Below are 11,903 nucleotides of genomic sequence, written 5' to 3' on the forward strand. Positions count from 1 at the left end.
TGTGGATGCTGTGTGATGTGTTGCCCGGTTACAAATCTGCACAGCAAAATATTCAACGGTACACCATATGCAATTAAATGATTGAACTTTATAAATCTTAATCTGGATAGAGGGTTAGTAAGGAAAATAAAAAGTAAAAGGGCCCATTTTAAGGAAAAAGTTTATTGCGCACATTGGAGCTCGCTGTTCGTTCACTTGTTCCCGTCGACATCCAAGTGTAGCCCCCCCTTGGACCCTCACTCCTCAGTCCACTCCGTCCGGTGGTCCTCCGACTCTCTATTCGCGTCCTCTCTCTCCAACGCTCCCAGACGCAAAACCGCAAAAATCTCTCTTCCAGACTCATAAGAAAGAACATTTCTCCCATTGGATAACATACATTCCAAAGCCCCGTTATCTCTAGTCATAACCCAAACATTGCTGCTACAGAGAAACCATTACATTAGCAGTGAAACATTACATAGAAGCCATTACATTAGCCTTAACAGTGAAATTTTACAGCGTGTTACACTTGCATACATTTCATCACCATGTGAGGAGATATTGTCAGTGTGCTGTTTATCAGGATGTGTCCTCCAAATGCTTTATATACTTTTCAATCAGCTGATTGGATGTCATTTTGGAAACTCAATTGTTATGTGGGGAGTTAATTTTTCAAGTTGACAATCAGAACTGAAGAAGTGAGAAAACAATTTAGTTTAGAATGCAGAGAGTTGGGGGAAAATATGGACAGGAGAAAAGTAATATTACTGACAAGGGGAAAGTAAAGTTGCCAAGGCAGTACCAATGGTTACAGAGTTGTCTGTTTAGTAAATTAATCAGGGCGGCAAGAGAAGGAAATAAACCAAAGGGCCCTGTAAGGCAGTGTAATGTGGGATGGAGCAGTTGCTGAACAACAAATGGGTAATATTAACTCTGTTATGTTTCTCCCTCCAACAATTAGCTGGGGATTTCCAACATTCTTTTGGTTTCAGGTATCAGCAACAGCTCTGAACAGCATTTCACAGCTTTTCCATGTCCCTTTCTTTATATTTGATCTCTCTGATCAGTCTTAACCAAGCATCTCTATAAACACTGGAATCACTTTGACTAATTCAGCCTCAACTGATCAAAAGAATTTCTAATGTCGTCTCCAGCCTTTCTTAAAACTCTCTTGTTTTCTCATCTTATCAGTTTTGGTGATAATTTTCAAACTAAATCATTAACTTGTGTTTGTCTTTCCCCAAATGGTGCCTGACCTTCTCAGTGTTTCTGTTATTTCAATATATATATTGATAGTGATATGCTCTTCTGCCTTGCATTCAACATGAACTTAATTTGGTGTACATTTGAATGCAAGTTAAAATGTGTACATACAGTAGTTATTTGCCAGCCTGTCCCAATGATTTGTAGGCAATTACACGAGGCAACTGTTACAATTCACTATTATGCATAAAATATAGAAGATAGTCACAGAACAAAACAATATGAACTCTTCCGCCATTTTCAATCTAACTCTTCTATCCTATATAGCCAAAACTCTTCATTTTTCTTAAATCTATGTGCCTATCCAACAGTCTCTTAAATGTCTGATTGTATCAGCCTCTACCATCACTCCTGGCAGTGCATTCCAGATACTTACCACTCTCTGTTTAAAAGAAAACTACCCCTGCCTTCTCCCCTAAACTCTCTTCCACTCAAATGGCTATCCTCTGGCTATTGTCACCCTGGGAAAATGTGCTGGCTGTCCGCTCCATCTATGCCTCTCATAATCTTATACAAGTCACTTTACGTCCTCCTTCACTGCAAAGAGAAAAGCCTATCTTCCATTATATAGTATGAAAATGAGTGAACATTTTCAAATGAAGTGTCCTTGCATTTTCAAAAGACTACAAATCAATGATAGTTGCCTCACTATAGGAAGGATATGGAAGCATTGGAAAGGGTACAGAGGAGATTTACCACGATGCTGCCTGGTTTAGAGAGTATGCATTATGATGAGAGACTAAGGGAGCTAGGGCTTTACTCTTTGGAGAGAAGGAGGATGAGAGGAGACATGCTAGAGGGAATAGATAGAGTGGACAGCCAGCGCCTCTTCCCCAGGGCACCACTGCTCAGTACAAGAGGACATGGCTTTAAGGTAAGGGGTGGGAAGTTCAAGGGGGATATTAGAGGAAGGTTTTTTACTCAAGGAGTCGTTGGTGTGTGGAATGCACTGCCTGAGTCAGTGGTGGAGGCAGATACACTAGTGAAATTTAAGAGACTACTAGACAGGTATATGGAGAAATTTAAGGTGAGAGGTTATATGGGAGGCAGGGTTTAAGGGTTGGCACAAAATTGTGGGCCGAAGGGCCTGTACTGTGCTGTACTATTCTATGTTCTATGTTCAACCTTTCCTCATAAGACATATTCTCTAATCTAGGCAGTGTCCTGGTAAGTCTTCTCTGCTCCCTCTAGAAAACTTTCTCATCTTTCCTAATAAAGAGGCAACCAGAACTGACCACAATACTCCATGTAAGATCCTACCAGAGTTTTGGAGAGCAGCAACATTATCTCGTTGCTCTTAAACTCAGTCCCCCAATAAATGAAGGCCAACTCACCATAGCTCTCTTTAAACACTCTCCCAACTTGAGCAGAATCTTTAAGGGATCAATGGTCTAAGAGACCAAGATGTCTCTGTTCCTCCATGCTGCCAAGAATCCTGCCACTAACCTTGTTCTGGGCCTTCAAGTTCGATCTTCCAAAGTGTATCCTTCACATTTGCTTCAATCATTTCAGAATGAGATCCATCTGCCATTTTTCACCCCAGCTCTGTATCCTGTCTATATCCCATAGTAACCTACCACACTCTTCTAAACTATCCACAGCATCACCAACCTTCATATCATCTTCAAACTTATTAATCCACCCTTCCACTTCATCATCCAAGTCATTTATAAAACTCACAGTGCGCAGGGGTCCCAGAACAGATCCCTGAGGAACACCACTAGTCATTGACCTCCAGGCAGAATATGCTCCATCTAATACCACCCTCTGTCTTCAAAGAGCAAGCTACTTTTGAATCAATGCAGCCAAGTTACCATGGATCTCACGCTTCATGAGTTTTTGGATGAGCTGACCACAGGGAACCCTAATTTAAGAAGTAATAGCACACTTTCCTAATTAATTCCAGTGCATCCATAGCAAATCCACTGCTGCCTTGACAAACTCTTCCTATTTTATTCAATCATTATTGCTCTTTCAAAGCATAATCTGTAATTCATCTTCAAAGGTCATCTGTCTTCCTTCAGTGCTCATATCATTTATTCTGTCTAAATTCAGTAAAGGTATTGAATGTTATAACAATCATTTTGGAATGTTAAATGATTTTTTACTACTCAATCCTACATTAATTATAATTAATTATCATTTAGTAAGAGGTCACAGAAAGCACAAATCTCATTTGCAGTTCTCTTGTTGGTTTGTTGGTTCAAATTGACAGATTTATCAATCCGTGGTACCAGAAATTTAATACTCACTTGGAGAAGGAATGGTTTAGATTGAGTAAGCAGAGAAAAATTGCTTCCACAGGCAATTGGCAATAATCAGAGACAAGGAATGTAAAAGCGATGGTAGGGATATGAGAATATTTCTCATGTGAAGAGTTCTTGAACTCTAGAACAGAATACTTGAGAGAGTGGTGGAAGCAAAGTTTCATAGGGATTTTCAAAAGAAAAGACAATTTTACATACACAAAAAGAACCAGTTTGCAATTTTATGGAAAAAAGCTGGACTCTCATGCCAAATTAGAAAGGTCTTTCAAGTAATGAGTTCAGGAACAAAGGACCAAATAACCACTAATGTTACACAATTACATAATTTAATATGCAGTCATATAATTCATGTTATAATTCTAATGATTTTTGGCCCCTGTAATAGTGAAGTTGCTTCCTCTTCACTCTTGAAGAAAATAAATTATCAAGATCAATTCAATTTCTCAGAATCTGAGCAAAGTAAAATTTAATTTTGCAAATGAACTATTTTCCATGGAAAACTTCCCATGTAGATGCTTTCTATTTAAGTTATTAAACGTATTTTTCCATTGTTAACGAAGTTTGGAAAAGGTTCAACTGGTGCTAAAGTCACAGAAGATACTATTGGACCATCAGTTAAGATTGAAGAGAAATGCTGTTTCATTTGGCTGTATTAATGGATATTCATATATGGTTGAATGACAATTAAACTTGAACCTGAGTGCACTATGCATAGCTGGAACTGAGAAAACAACTTCAGGAGATACACAAGGAAGAAAAGCTACAACTAAATGTAGCTTTGGACGCATTGGTATGAGTAACAGAGAACTTGAGCTTCAGTTTAATTATTCTGTCTTGGAGTGGTTTCCTCTGTAACATTACTCAAGTGCGGAAACAGAAGACAGAGACTGATTGTTCTGGTTATCCACTCCATCTGCAATGCGTGGTAGTTGCCAATGTCTGCACAACCTGAAATTCTGAAACATGAGACAATTAATTTTTAAAATACCAGAATTTAAGTTGCAGTCATACATAATTTCCATTTTGGGCTCCATGTTTCCTGACGTTTGCACAGTTTGATGCACTACAAGAGTTTGAGGACAACTGGGCGTTTGTAAGGTTTTTATAAAACACAATGAGACTTCTTCATGGCACAACACAAGTTTATTTGCAAAGTGTTTCCTCAAGGAAGTTATAATGAATAAATGTTCTTTAGGCTCCAAGTAGTTGTAGTATATTGGGAGATGGATGGAGTACAGCTCTTCTCCAAGACATCTTATGGTCTCTTAGGAACCTTCCTCAATAATTCTTCCCATGGATACAAAAAAACAAACTGCTGGAGGAACTTAGTGGGTGAAAGATGAAAATTCAAAGTAAATGTATTATCAAAGTATGTATATTTCACCATATACTACACTAAGATTTATTTTCTTGTGGGCATTCATAGTAAATACAAAGAAACACAATTAAATCAATGAAAAATCAGACACAACAAAGACAGAAAAACAACCAATGTGCAAGACAACAAACTGCAAATACAAAAAGAGAAAAAAAAACATAAATAGACAATAAATATTGAGAACATGAGCTTCAGAGTGCTTGGAAGTAAATCTATATGTTGTGAAACTAGTTCAGTGTTGGGGTGAGTGAAGTTGAGGGAAGTTATTCCCTCTGGTCCATGAGCCTGATGTTTGAAAAGAAATAATTGTTCTGAAACCTGGTGGTATGGCACTTGAGACTTGGGGCTCCTGTACCTCCTTCCTGATGGCAGCAGCAAGAAGTGAGCATGCCCTGGATGGTGGGGGTCTTGTGATGATGGATGTTGCTTTCCTGCGATATCTCAATGTGCTCAGTGGTGGTGAGGGCTTTGTCCTTAACAGACTGGGCTGTATCCATTACTTTATGTTGGCTTTTTCCATTCAAGGGCATTGATGTTTCCATACCAGGCCTAATGCAACCAGGCACTATACTCTTCACTGTGCATCCATAGAAGTTTGTCAAAGTTTTACAATCTTAGCTAACTTCCAAGGAAGTAGAGGTGTTGCCATGCCTTCTTTGTAACGGCACTTTCTCAAGCAGTGACAAAGGATGATGTGCTGGATGTGAGGCTGTAGGTGAAAGAGAAGGACAAAGAGAACTCTATATCTGCTCTGTCTGGGTGGAGAGAGGGTAAAAGCAGGTGTCTCGGGAACTGAAGAAACACGAGTGAAACCTCTATGGACCACAATGTAGAGGAAACAGCCTCCTTTTTCCCCCCAAAAATGAGGATATTTTGAATGTCTTGAAGCAGAAAGCCTCAGCTTGAGTACAGACAAAGCGGAGGTAAGAAACTGAGAAAAGGGAATGGTGCATTTTCAACTGAATGGGTGGGAGGAGATGTAGTGAAGCTAAACTTTTGGATTCAGTGGGTTTATAGTAAGCATTAGTGGATAGTTTGTCTCCTGTGATTGAGACAGGGAGATCCAGAAAGGGGAAAAAGACTTGTTAGAAATGTTCTGTGAGTCTGAAGGCAAGGTTGTAATACATTATGAAAGAGATAAAATTGATGAGTTTTGCACCTTCTAATATTTATCTAAATTTCAGGATGGTTTGATATTAATGCATCTATAAATTCCCACTTCAAGATTTGTAAAGCCAACCTTAAAGAAATTGATTTCTCAATGATATGCAGTAAGTTTTAGAATAGTTTATTCTGTCATTTACTTTCCTTTTTATCTTTATTGCTTTAACTTCCAGCAGTTTTTAGTCAGCCTACACTTTGTAATTTTTGTGATATTTCCCCTGAAGTACTTTATTGAGTACTGGGTGGCTTTGATAATGAAATTTCAAAGGACTGGAAGTTTCTAGTAACACTATTTATTTTATATGAAAAGGAGTGAACAAGAGGCCAGCAAACACAGATACAAGAGACATAGCCTCTTCACTACATATTTCACTGCCAAGGTCTTAGACATGACCACATAAGAGGAATTCTGCCTTTGCTACCCCTGGTAGCAAACTACCCCTAGTTCCCAAGACTGGCTGCCACAGAGTTCCCGGTGGGAAGAGAAGATGGCAGCGCGACGTGCACGCGCAGCTCTCCGGTGAAACAATATCATTTCTGTTAAATAGGGGCCGTGGGCAATTCTGATTTGATGGAGACAGACGTGAAAGCACAGAGGAACTGTGGTAAACCATGTATATATGTTGTAACTGGGTTAACTGTATGGACACGCCCCTCTGCTGAGTGCTCCTGTGGCTCCTCCCACAGAATCCTGTATAAAGGTGTTTTGCCTTGCCCCTCCCCCTCAGTCCGGGGGCAGACACTCACCGTGGAGGTCGTATTGTACAGCGAATAAAAGTCTTTCAGTATTTTACCAAACCTCAGTCTCTTGGAGTTATTGAAGGTGCTTCAATTTTATTCGCTGTACGTTTTAAAGCATGGAACATACACTGAGACCAGACAGATTAGACCTCGATCCGCAAACACCTGAAGCTGGAAACGCTTTCGAACTCTGGCTGGCCTGCTTCGAAGCGTACCTAGAGGAGATTAAAGTGACCGACCCCGTAGCGAAGCGCAGAGTTCTACTCTCCAGGGTCAGTCAACAGGTCTATTCGCTGATCAGAGACCAGCCGAGCTACGATGGCGCGATGAGCGCCCTCAAAGGACAATACTTGCGGCCGATAAAGGCCGTCTATGCGCAGCACCGATTAGTGACTCGGCACCAGCGGCCTGGGGAATCGAGTGCCAAGTTTGTCTGGACACTACAGATGCTCGTACAGGCCTGCAATTGCCAGGAGCTGACGACGGCGCAGCATGCAGAACTCCTAGTGAGAGACGCCTTCGTCACGGGGACCAGGTCAGTGTATGTGCGCCAGCGGCTGCTGGAAAAAGCCAATCTTACCTTAAGTTCGGCGATCAAGCTGGCCGACATGCTGGAGGCCGCTCTGCATAACTCCGAGGCTCTCCAAGCACGTGATTCCCCCGATGGCCTCGTTGGCACCGCAGACCCCGCAACCCGCCGGCGAATCGACCTCAGCTGCCGCCAGTTGCAAGTCCCCGCAACCCGCCGGCGAATCGACCTCAGCTGCCGCCAGTTGCAAGTCCCCGCAACCCGCCGGCGAATCGACCTCAGCTGCCGCCAGTTGCAAGTCCCCGCAACCCGCCGGCGAATCGACCTCAGCTGCCGCCAGTTGCAAGTCCCCGCAACCCGCCGATGAATCGACCTCAGCTGCTGCCAGTCGCAAGTCCACGAGGTGCTACTTCTGCGGACTGGAGAAGCACCCCTGGAAACGCTGCCCGGCCCGACAAGCTACCTACACCAGCTGCGGAAAGAAGGGCCACTTCGCGAAGATCTGTAAGTCAAAACCGCGAGCGGGATCGAGCAGTGCCGTGTGCGAAACATGGGGGTTGCCATCTTGCCTGCCTCTATCTCCCCTGCACACCGCCACCATGTGCGAGACATGGGGGCCGCCATCTTCCCTGCACGCCGCCACCACGTGCGAAACATGAGGGCGGCCATCTTGGTCAGCGCCACCTCCCACCGCCTACGACCAACGGGTGCTCACGGGGCACCCCACCGCGCCGGACCAAGACAGCGACCCAACCCTGGCTTCCGTGACCCTCGAACAAAGCGCTCCCCACCAGCTCGCAAGGTCAGTGATGGACATCCTGGTGGAGGGGCGCAGGACAAGCTGCCTGTTTGACACAGGCAGCACGGAGAGTTTTATCCACCCGGACACGGTGCAGCATTGCGGACTCGTGATACGGCCGGTAAGTCAGAGGGTCACCATGGCTTCCCGGTCGCATACAACAGACATCTGGGGGGGTTGTGTAGCGACACTAGTGGTGCAGGGCACAGAATATCGAGACTTTACGTTACTGGTCGTGCCTCAACTGTGCACCCCTGTGCTATTGGGGCTCGACTTCCAGAGCCACCTGAAAAGTATGACAATGAAGTATGATGGGCCCCTCCCACCAATTACTGTCGTAAATCCTCAGTTTTGTAGGGATACGTCACATATCCCGCTACTGACCGCACACACTCACTGACCCGCACATCCCACCCAACACTATGCCAAATACCCCACTACCGGCACCAATTGCGGCCTCTCCACCCTCAGGATCCCTTTCCCACCGCTGTTCGCCAACCTGACCCCCGACTGTAAACCAGTGGCAACTAAAAGCAGGAGGTACAGCGCAGGGACAGAGCCTTCATTAAGTCAGAGGTGCAGCGGCTGCTCAGGGAGGGGGTCATTGAGGCAAGCACAAGTCCTTGGAGGGCGCAGGTGGTCATTGTTCGGAACAAGGAGAAGAATAGGATGGTCGTGGACTATAGCCAGACCATCAATAAGTTCACGCAGCTCGACGCGTACCCGCTACCCCGCATCACGGATATGCTCAATCAGATAGCACAGTACAAGGTGTACTCAACCATAGACCTAAAATCCGCTTACCATCAGCTCCCCATCCGCCGGGAGGACCGCCCTTTGAGGCAGATGGCAGGCTTTATCAATTCCTGCGCGTCCCCTTTGGTGTCACGAATGGTGTATCTGTCTTTCAGAGGGCGATGGACCGGATGGTGGACCAGTGCCAACTGAAGGCCACGTTCCCATATCTGGATAACATCACTATCTGCGGTCACGACCAGCAGGATCACGACAACAACCTCCAAAAACTTCTCCAAGCGGCCAAAGCTTTCAACCTCACCTACAACAAGGACAAGTGTGTGTTCGGGACCACCCGACTTGCTATCCTTGGGTGTGTCATGGAGAATGGAGTCATTGGCCCTGACCCCGACTGTATGCGCCCCCTGTTGGAACTCCCTCTTCCCAACACCCTCAGAGCCCTCAAAAGGTGCCTGGGCTTCTTTTCATATTGCGCCCAATGGGTCTCTAACTACGCAGACAAGGCCCGCCCCCTGGTCAAGTCCACCACATTCCCCCTCTCTGCCAAGGCCCACGTGGCCTTCAGCCGCATAAAAGGGGACATTACCAAAACAGCAGTGCATGCGGTGGATGAGTCCATCCCCTTCCAAGTAGAGAGTGACGCCTCTGACTTCGCACCGGCTGCTACCCTCAACCAGGCGGGAAGACCAGTGGTGTTCTTCTCCCGTACCCTTCAAGGCCCTGAACTTCGGCACTCCGCGGTGGAGAAAGAGGCCCAGGCCATAGTGGAAGCTATTAGGCACTGGAGGCACTATTTCGCCGGCAAAAGGTTCACCCTGCTAACTGACCAGCGTTCAGTCGCATTCATGTTTAATAACCAACAGCGGGGCAAAATCAAAAACGATAAAATTCTGAGGTGGAGAATTGAACTCTCCACCTACAACTATGACATCATGTACAGGCCTGGGAAGCTCAACGAGCCCTCCGATGCCCTATCCTGGGGAACGTGCACCAGCGCGCAGATCGACCAGCTATACGCCCTACATGTAGATCTTTGCCACCCGGGGGTCACTTGGCTTTTCCACTTCGTGAAAACCCGGAACCTGCCTTGCTCCCTTGAGGAGATCAGGATGATGACCAGGGACTGCCAAGTCTGCGCAGAGTGCAAACCGCACTTCTACCGACCCGAAAAGGCACAACTCATCAAGGCCACACGCCCCTTTGAGCAACTGAGTGTTGACTTTAAGGGCCCCCTTCCCTCCACCAACCGCAATGTTACTTTCTTAACATTATCGACGAGTACTCATGGTTCCCCTTCACCATCCCCTGCCCCGACACCACTACCACGTCAGTTATAAAAGCCCTGCGCAAGCTTTTCACTCTGTTCGGATACCCATGCTATATCCACAGTGACAGAGGGTCCTCGTTTATGAGTGACGAGCTGCGCCAATATCTACTGGCTAAGGGAATTGCGACCAGTAGGAGCACGAGCTATAATCCCCGGGGGAATGGACAGGTAGAGAAGGAGAATGGCACAGTGTGGAAAGCCACACTCTTAGCCCTCAGGTCAAAGGGACTGCCGGTCTCCTGCTGGCAGGAGGTCCTTCCCGAGGCACTCCACTCCATCCGCTCCCTGTTATGCACAGCCACCAATGCCACCCCTCATGAGCGGCTCTTTTCTTTTCCCAGAAAATCAACCACTGGAACCACCCTACCAACTTGGCTGACGTCCCCAGGGCCAGTGCTGCTCCGGAAACATGCGAGGAGCAATAAATACTCCCCGATGGTCGAGAGGGTTCACTTACTTCATGCGAACCCCCAGTACGCCTACGTGGTTTTACCTGATAGGCAGGAGGACACAGTCTCCATCTGCGACCTGGCGCCTGCAGGAGCTCCAGGCCCCTACCCTGAACACTCCGTGGTGACTATTGACCCCATACCCACCGATGTACGTACCCATGAGACACTGCACGCTCCAAACCCTACACAGACACCACACGACAGTCCCATACCGGGCGCGACGCACACGCACGAGGGATTAACAACGCCTAACGTGCTGGCACCTCAAGTCAGGCCGGAGCCAGCACAACCGCCGTCGCCGATGCAATCACCACCAGTGCTACGTAGATCACAGCGACGGACTCGACCGCCTGATAGACTTGACCTGTAAATATACTTGTTTTAAATATTGTCAGTCACTTCACCCCGCGGGACTCTTTTTAAAAAAAGGAGAGGTGAATGTGGCAAACCATGCATATATGTTGTAACTGTGTTATCTGTCTGGACACGCCCCTCTGCTGACTCCTCCCACAGAGTCCTATATAAAGGTGTTTTGCCTGGCCCCTCCCCCTCAGTCCGGGGGCGGACACTCACCGTGGAAGTCGTATTGTACAGCGAATAAAAGCTTTTCAGTATTTTACCAAACCTCAGTCTTTTGGAGTTATTGAAGGTGCGTCAGGAACATCTGGAGAAATTTCTAAAATGCCAGTTCGCTGCCGCTGTTGCTGGGCGATCGAGAATCTTCCGGAGGGAAGGCACCAAAATCCCCGGCTTTGCCTGCTGCTGGCGACCAAGGCTGAGGTCAAATCGTTCGGATAGAGAAGGTGCTCGGTACCCGGTGTCAGAGGGCTGATCGGAGGCTCGAAGTTTTCGGACGACTCAGAGTCAGACTGTGGTCGGGCATGGCAGGGAGAGTTTTCTTCCTTCTCCCGTCTGCGTGAGATGTGGGACATTCGAGAGACTTTGAACTTTTTTACTGTGCCATGGCCTGTTCTTCATCAAGTTATGGTATTGTTGCACTGTTGTAACTATATGTTATAATTATGTGGTTTTTGTTAGTTTTTCAGTCTTGGTCTGTCCTGTGTTTTTGTGATATCACACCGGAGGAATATTGTATCATTTCTTAATGCATGCATTATTAAATGACAATAAAAGAGGACTGCGTGTCCTCATAATCTAATCTAATCTAAACTGTACGCAGCATCTGGATATAGCAGGAAGCTTTTGTGAAACTGTAAGTTTCCAAGCCACTCCAGAAGGCATCTTCCT

General features: G+C 45.9%; 1 protein-coding gene across 1 annotated transcript in view; it reads left to right on the forward strand.

Moving 5' to 3' along the window:
* The window catches only part of sncaip (synuclein, alpha interacting protein), a 163,510-nt gene extending 152,936 nt beyond the window's left edge, over positions 1-10,574 (forward strand). The window contains exon 14 of the transcript XR_011889519.1: positions 10,545-10,574. The gene's annotated coding sequence lies outside the window, so the exon portion shown is untranslated. The remainder of the gene's footprint in view (positions 1-10,544) is intronic.
* The last annotated feature ends 1,329 nt before the right edge of the window (positions 10,575-11,903 follow it).

The sequence above is a fragment of the Mobula birostris genome, chromosome 17 (genome assembly GCF_030028105.1).
Source record: "Mobula birostris isolate sMobBir1 chromosome 17, sMobBir1.hap1, whole genome shotgun sequence".
Lineage (NCBI taxonomy): Eukaryota > Metazoa > Chordata > Chondrichthyes > Myliobatiformes > Myliobatidae > Mobula > Mobula birostris.